Source organism: Ctenopharyngodon idella, chromosome 4 (genome assembly GCF_019924925.1).
Source record: "Ctenopharyngodon idella isolate HZGC_01 chromosome 4, HZGC01, whole genome shotgun sequence".
NCBI classification, from domain to species: Eukaryota; Metazoa; Chordata; class Actinopteri; order Cypriniformes; family Xenocyprididae; genus Ctenopharyngodon; species Ctenopharyngodon idella.
The window spans coordinates 16,293,827-16,306,039 of record NC_067223.1 but is presented as its reverse complement, the minus strand read 5'-3'; the positions used below and the strand labels follow the sequence as shown (position 1 = coordinate 16,306,039).

The following is a 12,213-nucleotide window of genomic DNA, read 5'->3' as shown; positions in this document are numbered from 1 at the left end:
CTTTTTAAATGGCTGTCAATTTAGAACCACGTGATGCAGTGCCAGCGGAGTTTAGTGGGGGGGTCATACTAACTAGCCTAATTAGTCCACTTAGGCTGTCAGTCAGGTGATATAACATATACCTGAGTATTACTTCATGCCGTACGCTGTATGTACTGTGGTTAGTGCCTTAAAGTTAATACATTTTATGTAAAATTAGCACCAGGGCCAATAAAACATATGTACTCATTAAATGTACACACAAGGTTGAATGACAGTAAAAGCTGCATGGAGAATTAAGGGTAAGCAAGTATTTCAAGCTGTACTTTTTATCTACCTGCTACCTCATATTTAAATTGTTTTGTTTTTAAATTGCCAGAAAATAATTTTGTTATACAGAAAATGTCAGCCGATGCCATTAATAATCTCTGCATTGATTGTGCAGACTTGTCACTTATTTTTTGTTATTCCAACCTTTGAATAAAAACTCAACTACTTGTACCTGAAGCTTTTTCTCTCATATTTAGATTATAATTTTCTCATATTCCCTGTCAAATTGGTTTGCTGATAGGCATCATTAGTAACCTATTTAAAAGATCATCAATAAATTGTCAGAAATGTTTCAGAGCTGTTAAATGTATTTATTTGTGTGTGTGCAAAATAAATCGACACGTGTGAAATTTATGTCTGCATTATAATAAATATGATGAGCATGTGGGAAGGTCAGTTTCCACAGATCAAACATTGAGATTTTATGTGAGGGATTGAATTAGAAAAGGTTTTGCATCCACACATTGCAAAAAAAAAAAAAAAAAAAAAAAAGCACAGACCAGAGTTATTAACCAAGTCTTTAGTAATTGCCAAGCTGAAACACGTCTGTGAGGTTCTTTGGGATTTTCTGGAGCTTGTTCCAGCGATTCGTCTTTGCCACAAAGTTCTCTGAAGTTCGAGATTCAGATCATTGGGTGCTGGTTCGAAATTTTTGGAGAAATCGATCCATGTCAGTGTGCTCAGTGGTCTTCCGGATCCGGGTTTGAACCCTAGTTCCTTTGGCTAGTGTACTTGCGTTTAAACACCAGTAGGTGTAAAAAAAAAAAGATATGTCCCCAAAAAAAGCATGGTGAGTGTGAATGTGCCAGCAGCTCAGTGGTAATGAGCACATCCTTCCATGTGGAGGGTTCCCGGTTCGAATCCCGGGCTGGTCACTGAAGGAGGTTGTGGATGAGCTGGAGAGTGGACCGAGTCTGGGTGGAGGATTGAAGACCATGGCTGAGCAGAGGATTATCCAAGCAAAAGTGGTATAAAAATAACGACTTAGTCTCCGGGCTGGATATTTTTTTATATAAGTCGACATCTTGGTGTAATAGATAACCGCTGCTGGTTATCGTCCCAGAAATCCCCAGGGGGAGGCAGCTGGATATTACCTCCCCCCTTCGTTTCCGACCTTCTCTCGTCCTCCTGTCAGGACCTGATCGCTCCTGCCACAGCCTGTCACAGATCCTGATCAGGTGACCATTCCACAATGCAACCACGCTTCAGTGTCCAGGCCGGTTTTGAACCGGGAACCTCCCGACAGGGAGATCATGCTCATAACCACTGAGCTACCTTGCACACCCACACTTCCACTTCTTTTTTTTGGGGGCATATCCTTTTTTTTGGACAAACCCAGTTAAACTAAAGCTTTTCACTGCAAAGAGAGAGGATCGAACCAGGATTCTCCACATAGAAGAGCAACACTCAGATCGCTGAACCACTGGAGCATCTACGCTTGTAGCTCTTTTTTTTGGGGGCATATCTTTTTTTTTTGGACAAACCCAGTTAAACTAAAGCTTTTCACTGCAAAGAGAGAGGATAGAACCAGGATTCTCCACATAGAAGAACAACACTTAGACCGCTGAACCACTGGAGAACCCACACTTACTTTTCAGTTTTGTGGGGGCATGTCCTTTTTTTTTTCTTTTGGACCAAACCAGTGAAACTAAAGCTTTTCACTGCAAAGAGAGAGGATAGAACCAGGATACTCCACATAGAAGAGCAACACTTAGACCGCTGAACCACTGGAGCATCCGCACTTACACCTCATTTTTGTGGGGGCATGTCCTTTTTTTTTTCTTTTGGACCAAACCAGTGAAACTAAAGCTTTTCACTGCAAAGAGAGAGGATAGAACCAGGATTCTCCACATAGAAGAACAACACTTAGACCGCTGAACCACTGGAGAACCCACACTTACGTTTCAGTTTTGTGGGGGCATGTCCTTTTTTTTTTCTTTTGAACAGAACCAGTGAAACTAAAGCTTTTCACTGCAAAGAGAGAGGATAGAACCAGGATTCTCCACATAGAAGAACAACACTTAGACCGCTGAACCACTGGAGAACCCACACTTACGTTTCAGTTTTGTGGGGGCATGTCCTTTTTTTTTTCTTTTGAACAAAACCAGTGAAACTAAAGCTTTTCACTGCAAAGAGAGAGGATAGAACCGGGATTCTCCACATAGAAGAACAACACTTAGACCGCTGAACCACTGGAGAACCCACACTTACTTTTCAGTTTTGTGGGGGCATGTCTTTTTTTTTTCTTTTGAACAAAACCAGTGAAACTAAAGCTTTTCACTGCAAAGAGAGAGGATAGAACCAGGATTCTTCACACAGAAAAGCAACGCTTAGACCGCCGAACCACTTGAGCGTCCGCACTTACACCTAATTTTTGTGGGGGCATGTCCTTTTTTTTTTCTTTTGGACCAAACCAGTGAAACTAAAGCTTTTCACTGCAAAGAGAGAGGATAGAACCAGGATTCTCCACATAGAAGAGCAACGCTTAGACCACTGAACCACTTGAGCGTCCGCACTTACACCTCATTTTTGTGGGGGCATGTCCTTTTTTTTTTTTCTTTTGGACCAAAGCAGTGAAACTAAAGCTTTTCACTGCAAAGAGAGAGGATAGAACCGGGATTCTCCACACAGAAAAGCAACGCTTAGACCGCCGAACCACTGGAGCATCCGCACTTACACCTCATTTTTGTGGGGGCATGTCCTTTTTTTTTTCTTTTGGACCAAACCAGTGAAACTAAAGCTTTTCACTGCAAAGAGAGAGGATAGAACCAGGATTCTCCACATAGAAGAGCAACACTTAGACCGCTGAACCACTGGAGCACCCACACTTACACCTCATTTTTGTGGGGGCATGTCCTTTTTTTTTTCTTTTGAACAAAACCAGTGAAACTAAAGCTTTTCACTGCAAAGAGAGAGGATAGAACCAGGATTCTCCACACAGAAGAGCAACGCTTAGACCGCTGAACCACTTGAGCGTCCGCACTTACACCTCATTTTTGTGGGGGCATGTCCTTTTTTTTTCCTTTTGGACCAAACCAGTGAAACTAAAGCTTTTTACTGCAAAGAGAGAGGATAGAACCGGGATTCTCCACACAGAAAAGCAACGCTTAGACCGCCGAACCACTGGAGCATCCGCACTTACACCTCCTTTTTGTGGGGGCATGTCCTTTTTTTTTTTCTTTTGGACCAAACCAGTGAAACTAAAACTTTTCACTGCAAAGAGAGAGGATAGAACCGGGATTCTCCACATAGAAGAACAACACTTAGACCGCTGAACCACTGGAGAACCCACACTTACTTTTCAGTTTTGTGGGGGCATGTCCTTTTTTTTTTCTTTTGAACAAAACCAGTGAAACTAAAGCTTTTCACTGCAAAGAGAGAGGATAGAACCAGGATTCTTCACACACAAAAGCAACGCTTAGACCGCCGAACCACTTGAGCATCCGCACTTACACCTCATTTTTGTGGGGGCATGTCCTTTTTTTTTTCTTTTGGACCAAACCAGTGAAACTAAAGCTTTTCACTGCAAAGAGAGAGGATAGAACCAGGATTCTCCACACAGAAGAGCAACACTCAGATCGCCGAACCACTGGAGCATCCGCACTTGTAGCTCTTTTTTTTGGGGGCATATCTTTTTTTTGGACAAAACCAGTGAAACTAAAGCTTTTCACTGCAAAGAGAGAGGATAGAACCAGGATTCTCCACATAGAAGAACAACACTTAGACCGCTGAACCACTGGAGAACCCACACTTACTTTTCAGTTTTGTGGGGGCATGTCCTTTTTTTTTTCTTTTGGACCAAACCAGTGAAACTAAAGCTTTTCACTGCAAAGAGAGAGGATAGAACCGGGATTCTCCACACAGAAGAGCAACGCTTAGACCGCTGAACCACTTGAGCGTCCGCACTTACACCTCATTTTTGTGGGGGCATGTCCTTTTTTTTTTCTTTTGGACCAAACCAGTGAAACTAAAGCTTTTCACTGCAAAGACAGAGGATAGAACCAGGATTCTCCACACAGAAGAGCAACGCTTAGACCGCCGAACTACTTGAGCGTCCGCACTTACACCTCATTTTTGTGGGGGCATGTCCTTTTTTTTTTCTTTTGAACAAAACCAGTGAAACTAAAGCTTTTCACTGCAAAGAGAGAGGATAGAACCAGGATTCTTCACACAGAAAAGCAACGCTTAGACCGCCGAACCACTTGAGCGTCCGCACTTACACCTCATTTTTGTGGGGGCATGTCCTTTTTTTTTTCTTTTGGACCAAACCAGTGAAACTAAAGCTTTTCACTGCAAAGAGAGAGGATAGAACCGGGATTCTCCACACACAAAAGCAACGCTTAGACCACTGAACCATCCGCACTTACACCTCATTTTTGTGGGGGCATGTCCTTTTTTTTTTCTGTTGGACCAAACCAGTGAAACTAAAGCTTTTCACTGCAAAGAGAGAGGATAGAACCAGGATTCTCCACACACAAAAGCAACGCTTAGACCGCTGAACCACTTGAGCGTCCGCACTTACACCTCATTTTTGTGGGGGCATGTCCTTTTTTTTTTCTTTTGGACCAAACCAGTGAAACTAAAGCTTTTCACTGCAAAGAGAGAGGATAGAACCAGGATTCTCCACACAGAAGAGCAACGCTTAGACCGCTGAACCACTTGAGCGTCCGCACTTACACCTCATTTTTGTGGGGGCATGTCCTTTTTTTTTCCTTTTGGACCAAACCAGTGAAACTAAAGCTTTTTACTGCAAAGAGAGAGGATAGAACCGGGATTCTCCACACAGAAAAGCAATGCTTAGACCGCCGAACCACTGGAGCATCCGCACTTACACCTCCTTTTTGTGGGGGCATGTCCTTTTTTTTTTTCTTTTGGACCAAACCAGTGAAACTAAAACTTTTCACTGCAAAGAGAGAGGATAGAACCGGGATTCTCCACATAGAAGAACAACACTTAGACCGCTGAACCACTGGAGAACCCACACTTACTTTTCAGTTTTGTGGGGGCATGTCCTTTTTTTTTTCTTTTGAACAAAACCAGTGAAACTAAAGCTTTTCACTGCAAAGAGAGAGGATAGAACCAGGATTCTTCACACACAAAAGCAACGCTTAGACCGCCGAACCACTTGAGCATCCGCACTTACACCTCATTTTTGTGGGGGCATGTCCTTTTTTTTTTCTTTTGGACCAAACCAGTGAAACTAAAGCTTTTCACTGCAAAGAGAGAGGATAGAACCGGGATTCTCCACACAGAAGAGCAACACTCAGATCGCCGAACCACTGGAGCATCCGCACTTGTAGCTCTTTTTTTTGGGGGCATATCTTTTTTTTTTGGACAAACCCAGTTAAACTAAACCTTTTCACTGCAAAGAGAGAGGATAGAACCAGGATTCTCCACATAGAAGAACAACACTTAGACCGCTGAACCACTGGAGAACCCACACTTCCTTTTCAGTTTTGTGGGGGCATGTCCTTTTTTTTTTCTTTTGGACCAAACCAGTGAAACTACAGCTTTTCACTGCAAAGAGAGAGGATAGAACCGGGATTCTCCACACAGAAGAGCAACGCTTAGACCGCTGAACCACTTGAGCGTCCGCACTTACACTTCATTTTTGTGGGGGCATGTCCTTTTTTTTTTCTTTTGGACCAAACCAGTGAAACTAAAGCTTTTCACTGCAAAGACAGAGGATAGAACCAGGATTCTCCACACAGAAGAGCAACGCTTAGACCGCCGAACTACTTGAGCGTCCGCACTTACACCTCATTTTTGTGGGGGCATGTCCTTTTTTTTTTCTTTTGAACAAAACCAGTGAAACTAAAGCTTTTCACTGCAAAGAGAGAGGATAGAACCAGGATTCTTCACACAGAAAAGCAACGCTTAGACCGCCGAACCACTTGAGCGTCCGCACTTACACCTAATTTTTGTGGGGGCATGTCCTTTTTTTTTTCTTTTGGACCAAACCAGTGAAACTAAAGCTTTTCACTGCAAAGAGAGAGGATAGAACCGGGATTCTCCACACACAAAAGCAACGCTTAGACCACTGAACCACTTGAGCGTCCGCACTTACACCTCATTTTTGTGGGGGCATGTCCTTTTTTTTTTCTTTTGGACCAAACCAGTGAAACTAAAGCTTTTCACTGCAAAGAGAGAGGATAGAACCAGGATTCTCCACATAGAAGAGCAACACTTAGACCGCTGAACCACTGGAGCACCCGCACTTACACCTCATTTTTGTGGGGGCATGTCCTTTTTTTTTTCTTTTGAACAAAACCAGTGAAACTAAAGCTTTTCACTGCAAAGAGAGAGGATAGAACCAGGATTCTCCACACAGAAGAGCAACGCTTAGACCGCTGAACCACTTGAGCGTCCGCACTTACACCTCATTTTTGTGGGGGCATGTCCTTTTTTTTTTCTTTTGGACCAAACCAGTGAAACTAAAGCTTTTCACTGCAAAGAGAGAGGATAGAACCGGGATTCTCCACACAGAAAAGCAACGCTTAGACCGCCGAACCACTGGAGCATCCGCACTTACACCTCATTTTTGTGGGGGCATGTCCTTTTTTTTTTTCTTTTGAACAAAACCAGTGAAACTAAAGCTTTTCACTGCAAAGAGAGAGGATAGAACCGGGATTCTCCACATAGAAGAACAACACTTAGACCGCTGAACCACTGGAGAACCCACACTTACTTTTCAGTTTTGTGGGGGCATGTCCTTTTTTTTTTCTTTTGAACAAAACCAGTGAAACTAAAGCTTTTCACTGCAAAGAGAGAGGATAGAACCAGGATTCTTCACACAGAAAAGCAACGCTTAGACCGCCGAACCACTTGAGCGTCCGCACTTACACCTCATTTTTGTGGGGGCATGTCCTTTTTTTTTTCTTTTGGACCAAACCAGTGAAACTAAAGCTTTTCACTGCAAAGAGAGAGGATAGAACCGGGATTCTCCACACAGAAGAGCAACACTCAGATCGCCGAACCACTGGAGCATCCGCACTTGTAGCTCTTTTTTTTGGGGGCATATCTTTTTTTTTTGGACAAACCCAGTTAAACTAAACCTTTTCACTGCAAAGAGAGAGGATAGAACCAGGATTCTCCACATAGAAGAACAACACTTAGACCGCTGAACCACTGGAGAACCCACACTTCCTTTTCAGTTTTGTGGGGGCATGTCCTTTTTTTTTTCTTTTGGACCAAACCAGTGAAACTACAGCTTTTCACTGCAAAGAGAGAGGATAGAACCGGGATTCTCCACACAGAAGAGCAACGCTTAGACCGCTGAACCACTTGAGCGTCCGCACTTACACTTCATTTTTGTGGGGGCATGTCCTTTTTTTTTTCTTTTGGACCAAACCAGTGAAACTAAAGCTTTTCACTGCAAAGACAGAGGATAGAACCAGGATTCTCCACACAGAAGAGCAACGCTTAGACCGCCGAACTACTTGAGCGTCCGCACTTACACCTCATTTTTGTGGGGGCATGTCCTTTTTTTTTTCTTTTGGACCAAACCAGTGAAACTAAAGCTTTTTACTGCAAAGAGAGAGGATAGAACCGGGATTCTCCACACAGAAAAGCAACGCTTAGACCGCCGAACCACTGGAGCATCCGCACTTACACCTCATTTTTGTGGGGGCATGTCCTTTTTTTTTTCTTTTGGACCAAACCAGTGAAACTAAAGCTTTTCACTGCAAAGAGAGAGGATAGAACCGGGATTCTCCACACAGAAGAGCAACACTCAGATCGCCGAACCACTGGAGCATCCGCACTTGTAGCTCTTTTTTTTGGGGGCATATCTTTTTTTTTTGGACAAACCCAGTTAAACTAAACCTTTTCACTGCAAAGAGAGAGGATAGAACCAGGATTCTCCACATAGAAGAACAACACTTAGACCGCTGAACCACTGGAGAACCCACACTTCCTTTTCAGTTTTGTGGGGGCATGTCCTTTTTTTTTTCTTTTGGACCAAACCAGTGAAACTACAGCTTTTCACTGCAAAGAGAGAGGATAGAACCGGGATTCTCCACACAGAAGAGCAACGCTTAGACCGCTGAACCACTTGAGCGTCCGCACTTACACTTCATTTTTGTGGGGGCATGTCCTTTTTTTTTTCTTTTGGACCAAACCAGTGAAACTAAAGCTTTTCACTGCAAAGACAGAGGATAGAACCAGGATTCTCCACACAGAAGAGCAACGCTTAGACCGCCGAACTACTTGAGCGTCCGCACTTACACCTCATTTTTGTGGGGGCATGTCCTTTTTTTTTTCTTTTGAACAAAACCAGTGAAACTAAAGCTTTTCACTGCAAAGAGAGAGGATAGAACCAGGATTCTTCACACAGAAAAGCAACGCTTAGACCGCCGAACCACTTGAGCGTCCGCACTTACACCTAATTTTTGTGGGGGCATGTCCTTTTTTTTTTCTTTTGGACCAAACCAGTGAAACTAAAGCTTTTCACTGCAAAGAGAGAGGATAGAACCGGGATTCTCCACACACAAAAGCAACGCTTAGACCACTGAACCACTTGAGCGTCCGCACTTACACCTCATTTTTGTGGGGGCATGTCCTTTTTTTTTTCTTTTGGACCAAACCAGTGAAACTAAAGCTTTTCACTGCAAAGAGAGAGGATAGAACCAGGATTCTCCACATAGAAGAGCAACACTTAGACCGCTGAACCACTGGAGCACCCGCACTTACACCTCATTTTTGTGGGGGCATGTCCTTTTTTTTTTCTTTTGAACAAAACCAGTGAAACTAAAGCTTTTCACTGCAAAGAGAGAGGATAGAACCAGGATTCTCCACACAGAAGAGCAACGCTTAGACCGCTGAACCACTTGAGCGTCCGCACTTACACCTCATTTTTGTGGGGGCATGTCCTTTTTTTTTCCTTTTGGACCAAACCAGTGAAACTAAAGCTTTTTACTGCAAAGAGAGAGGATAGAACCGGGATTCTCCACACAGAAAAGCAACGCTTAGACCGCCGAACCACTGGAGCATCCGCACTTACACCTCCTTTTTGTGGGGGCATGTCCTTTTTTTTTTCTTTTGGACCAAACCAGTGAAACTAAAGCTTTTCACTGCAAAGAGAGAGGATAGAACCGGGATTCTCCACATAGAAGAACAACACTTAGACCGCTGAACCACTGGAGAACCCACACTTACTTTTCAGTTTTGTGGGGGCATGTCCTTTTTTTTTTCTTTTGAACAAAACCAGTGAAACTAAAGCTTTTCACTGCAAAGAGAGAGGATAGAACCAGGATTCTTCACACACAAAAGCAACGCTTAGACCGCCGAACCACTTGAGCATCCGCACTTACACCTCATTTTTGTGGGGGCATGTCCTTTTTTTTTTCTTTTGGACCAAACCAGTGAAACTAAAGCTTTTCACTGCAAAGAGAGAGGATAGAACCGGGATTCTCCACACAGAAGAGCAACACTCAGATCGCCGAACCACTGGAGCATCCGCACTTGTAGCTCTTTTTTTTGGGGGCATATCTTTTTTTTTTGGACAAACCCAGTTAAACTAAACCTTTTCACTGCAAAGAGAGAGGATAGAACCAGGATTCTCCACATAGAAGAACAACACTTAGACCGCTGAACCACTGGAGAACCCACACTTACTTTTCAGTTTTGTGGGGGCATGTCCTTTTTTTTTTCTTTTGGACCAAACCAGTGAAACTAAAGCTTTTCACTGCAAAGAGAGAGGATAGAACCGGGATTCTCCACACAGAAGAGCAACGCTTAGACCGCTGAACCACTTGAGCGTCCGCACTTACACCTCATTTTTGTGGGGGCATGTCCTTTTTTTTTTCTTTTGGACCAAACCAGTGAAACTAAAGCTTTTCACTGCAAAGAGAGAGGATAGAACCAGGATTCTCCACACAGAAGAGCAACGCTTAGACCGCCTGAACTACTTGAGCGTCCGCACTTACACCTCATTTTTGTGGGGGCATGTCCTTTTTTTTTTCTTTTGGACCAAACCAGTGAAACTAAAGCTTTTCACTGCAAAGAGAGAGGATAGAACCGGGATTCTCCACACAGAAAAGCAACGCTTAGACCGCCGAACCACTGGAGCATCCGCACTTACACCTCATTTTTGTGGGGGCATGTCCTTTTTTTTTTCTTTTGGACCAAACCAGTGAAACTAAAGCTTTTCACTGCAAAGAGAGAGGATAGAACCAGGATTCTCCACATAGAAGAACAACACTTAGACCGCTGAACCACTGGAGCATCTGCGCTTACACCTCATTTTTGTGGGGGCATGTCCTTTTTTTTTTCTTTTGGACCAAACCAGTGAAACTAAAGCTTTTCACTGCAAAGAGAGAGGATAGAACCGGGATTCTCCACATAGAAGAACAACACTTAGACCGCTGAACCACTGGAGAACCCACACTTACTTTTCAGTTTTGTGGGGGCATGTCCTTTTTTTTTTCTTTTGAACAAAACCAGTGAAACTAAAGCTTTTCACTGCAAAGAGAGAGGATAGAACCAGGATTCTTCACACAGAAAAGCAACGCTTAGACCGCCGAACCACTTGAGCGTCCGCACTTACACCTCATTTTTGTGGGGGCATGTCCTTTTTTTTTTCTTTTGGACCAAACCAGTGAAACTAAAGCTTTTCACTGCAAAGAGAGAGGATAGAACCGGGATTCTCCACACAGAAGAGCAACACTCAGATCGCCGAACCACTGGAGCATCCGCACTTGTAGCTCTTTTTTTTGGGGGCATATCTTTTTTTTTTGGACAAACCCAGTTAAACTAAAGCTTTTCACTGCAAAGACAGAGGATAGAACCAGGATTCTCCACACAGAAGAGCAACGCTTAGACCGCCGAACTACTTGAGCGTCCGCACTTACACCTCATTTTTGTGGGGGCATGTCCTTTTTTTTTTCTTTTGGACCAAACCAGTGAAACTAAAGCTTTTTACTGCAAAGAGAGAGGATAGAACCGGGATTCTCCACACAGAAAAGCAACGCTTAGACCGCCGAACCACTGGAGCATCCGCACTTACACCTCATTTTTGTGGGGGCATGTCCTTTTTTTTTTCTTTTGGACCAAACCAGTGAAACTAAAGCTTTTCACTGCAAAGAGAGAGGATAGAACCAGGATTCTCCACATAGAAGAACAACACTTAGACCGCTGAACCACTGGAGCATCTGCGCTTACACCTCATTTTTGTGGGGGCATGTCCTTTTTTTTTTCTTTTGGACCAAACCAGTGAAACTAAAGCTTTTCACTGCAAAGAGAGAGGATAGAACCAGGATTCTCCACATAGAAGAACAACACTTAGACCGCTGAACCACTGGAGAACCCACACTTACTTTTCAGTTTTGTGGGGGCATGTCCTTTTTTTTTTCTTTTGGACCAAACCAGTGAAACTAAAGCTTTTCACTGCAAAGAGAGAGGATAGAACCGGGATTCTCCACACAGAAGAGCAACGCTTAGACCGCTGAACCACTTGAGCGTCCGCACTTACACTTCATTTTTGTGGGGGCATGTCCTTTTTTTTTTCTTTTGGACCAAACCAGTGAAACTAAAGCTTTTCACTGCAAAGAGAGAGGATAGAACCAGGATTCTCCACATAGAAGAACAACACTTAGACCGCTGAACCACTTGAGCGTCCGCGCTTACACCTCATTTTTGTGGGGGCATGTCCTTTTTTTTTTCTTTTGGACCAAACCAGTGAAACTAAAGCTTTTCACTGCAAAGAGAGAGGATAGAACCGGGATTCTCCACATAGAAGAACAACACTTAGACCGCTGAACCACTGGAGAACCCACACTTACTTTTCAGTTTTGTGGGGGCATGTCCTTTTTTTTTTCTTTTGGACCAAACCAGTGAAACTAAAGCTTTTCACTGCAAAGAGAGAGGATAGAACCAGGATTCTCCACATAGAAGAACAACACTTAG

At 43.4% G+C, this 12,213-nt stretch overlaps 1 long non-coding RNA gene across 5 annotated transcripts; it reads right to left on the bottom strand.

Moving 5' to 3' along the window:
* Positions 1-1,176: 1,176 nt before the first annotated feature.
* Positions 1,177-11,465, bottom strand: LOC127510465 (uncharacterized). 5 transcript variants are annotated; one of them, XR_007929646.1, is made up of 10 exons: positions 11,162-11,465; positions 10,238-10,392; positions 9,833-10,081; positions 9,313-9,528; positions 9,003-9,157; positions 7,155-7,768; positions 6,689-6,843; positions 6,069-6,223; positions 4,377-4,531; positions 1,177-2,676 (listed from the first exon to the last, which is right to left on the bottom strand). It is a non-coding gene; the product is annotated as an uncharacterized LOC127510465 (long non-coding RNA). The 5 variants fall into 5 exon arrangements; XR_007929648.1 differs by lacking the exon at positions 4,377-4,531; XR_007929649.1 differs by lacking the exons at positions 4,377-4,531; positions 6,069-6,223 and adding an exon at positions 3,765-4,221 and having other exon boundaries at positions 1,179-2,676.
* Positions 11,466-12,213: the final 748 nt, after the last annotated feature.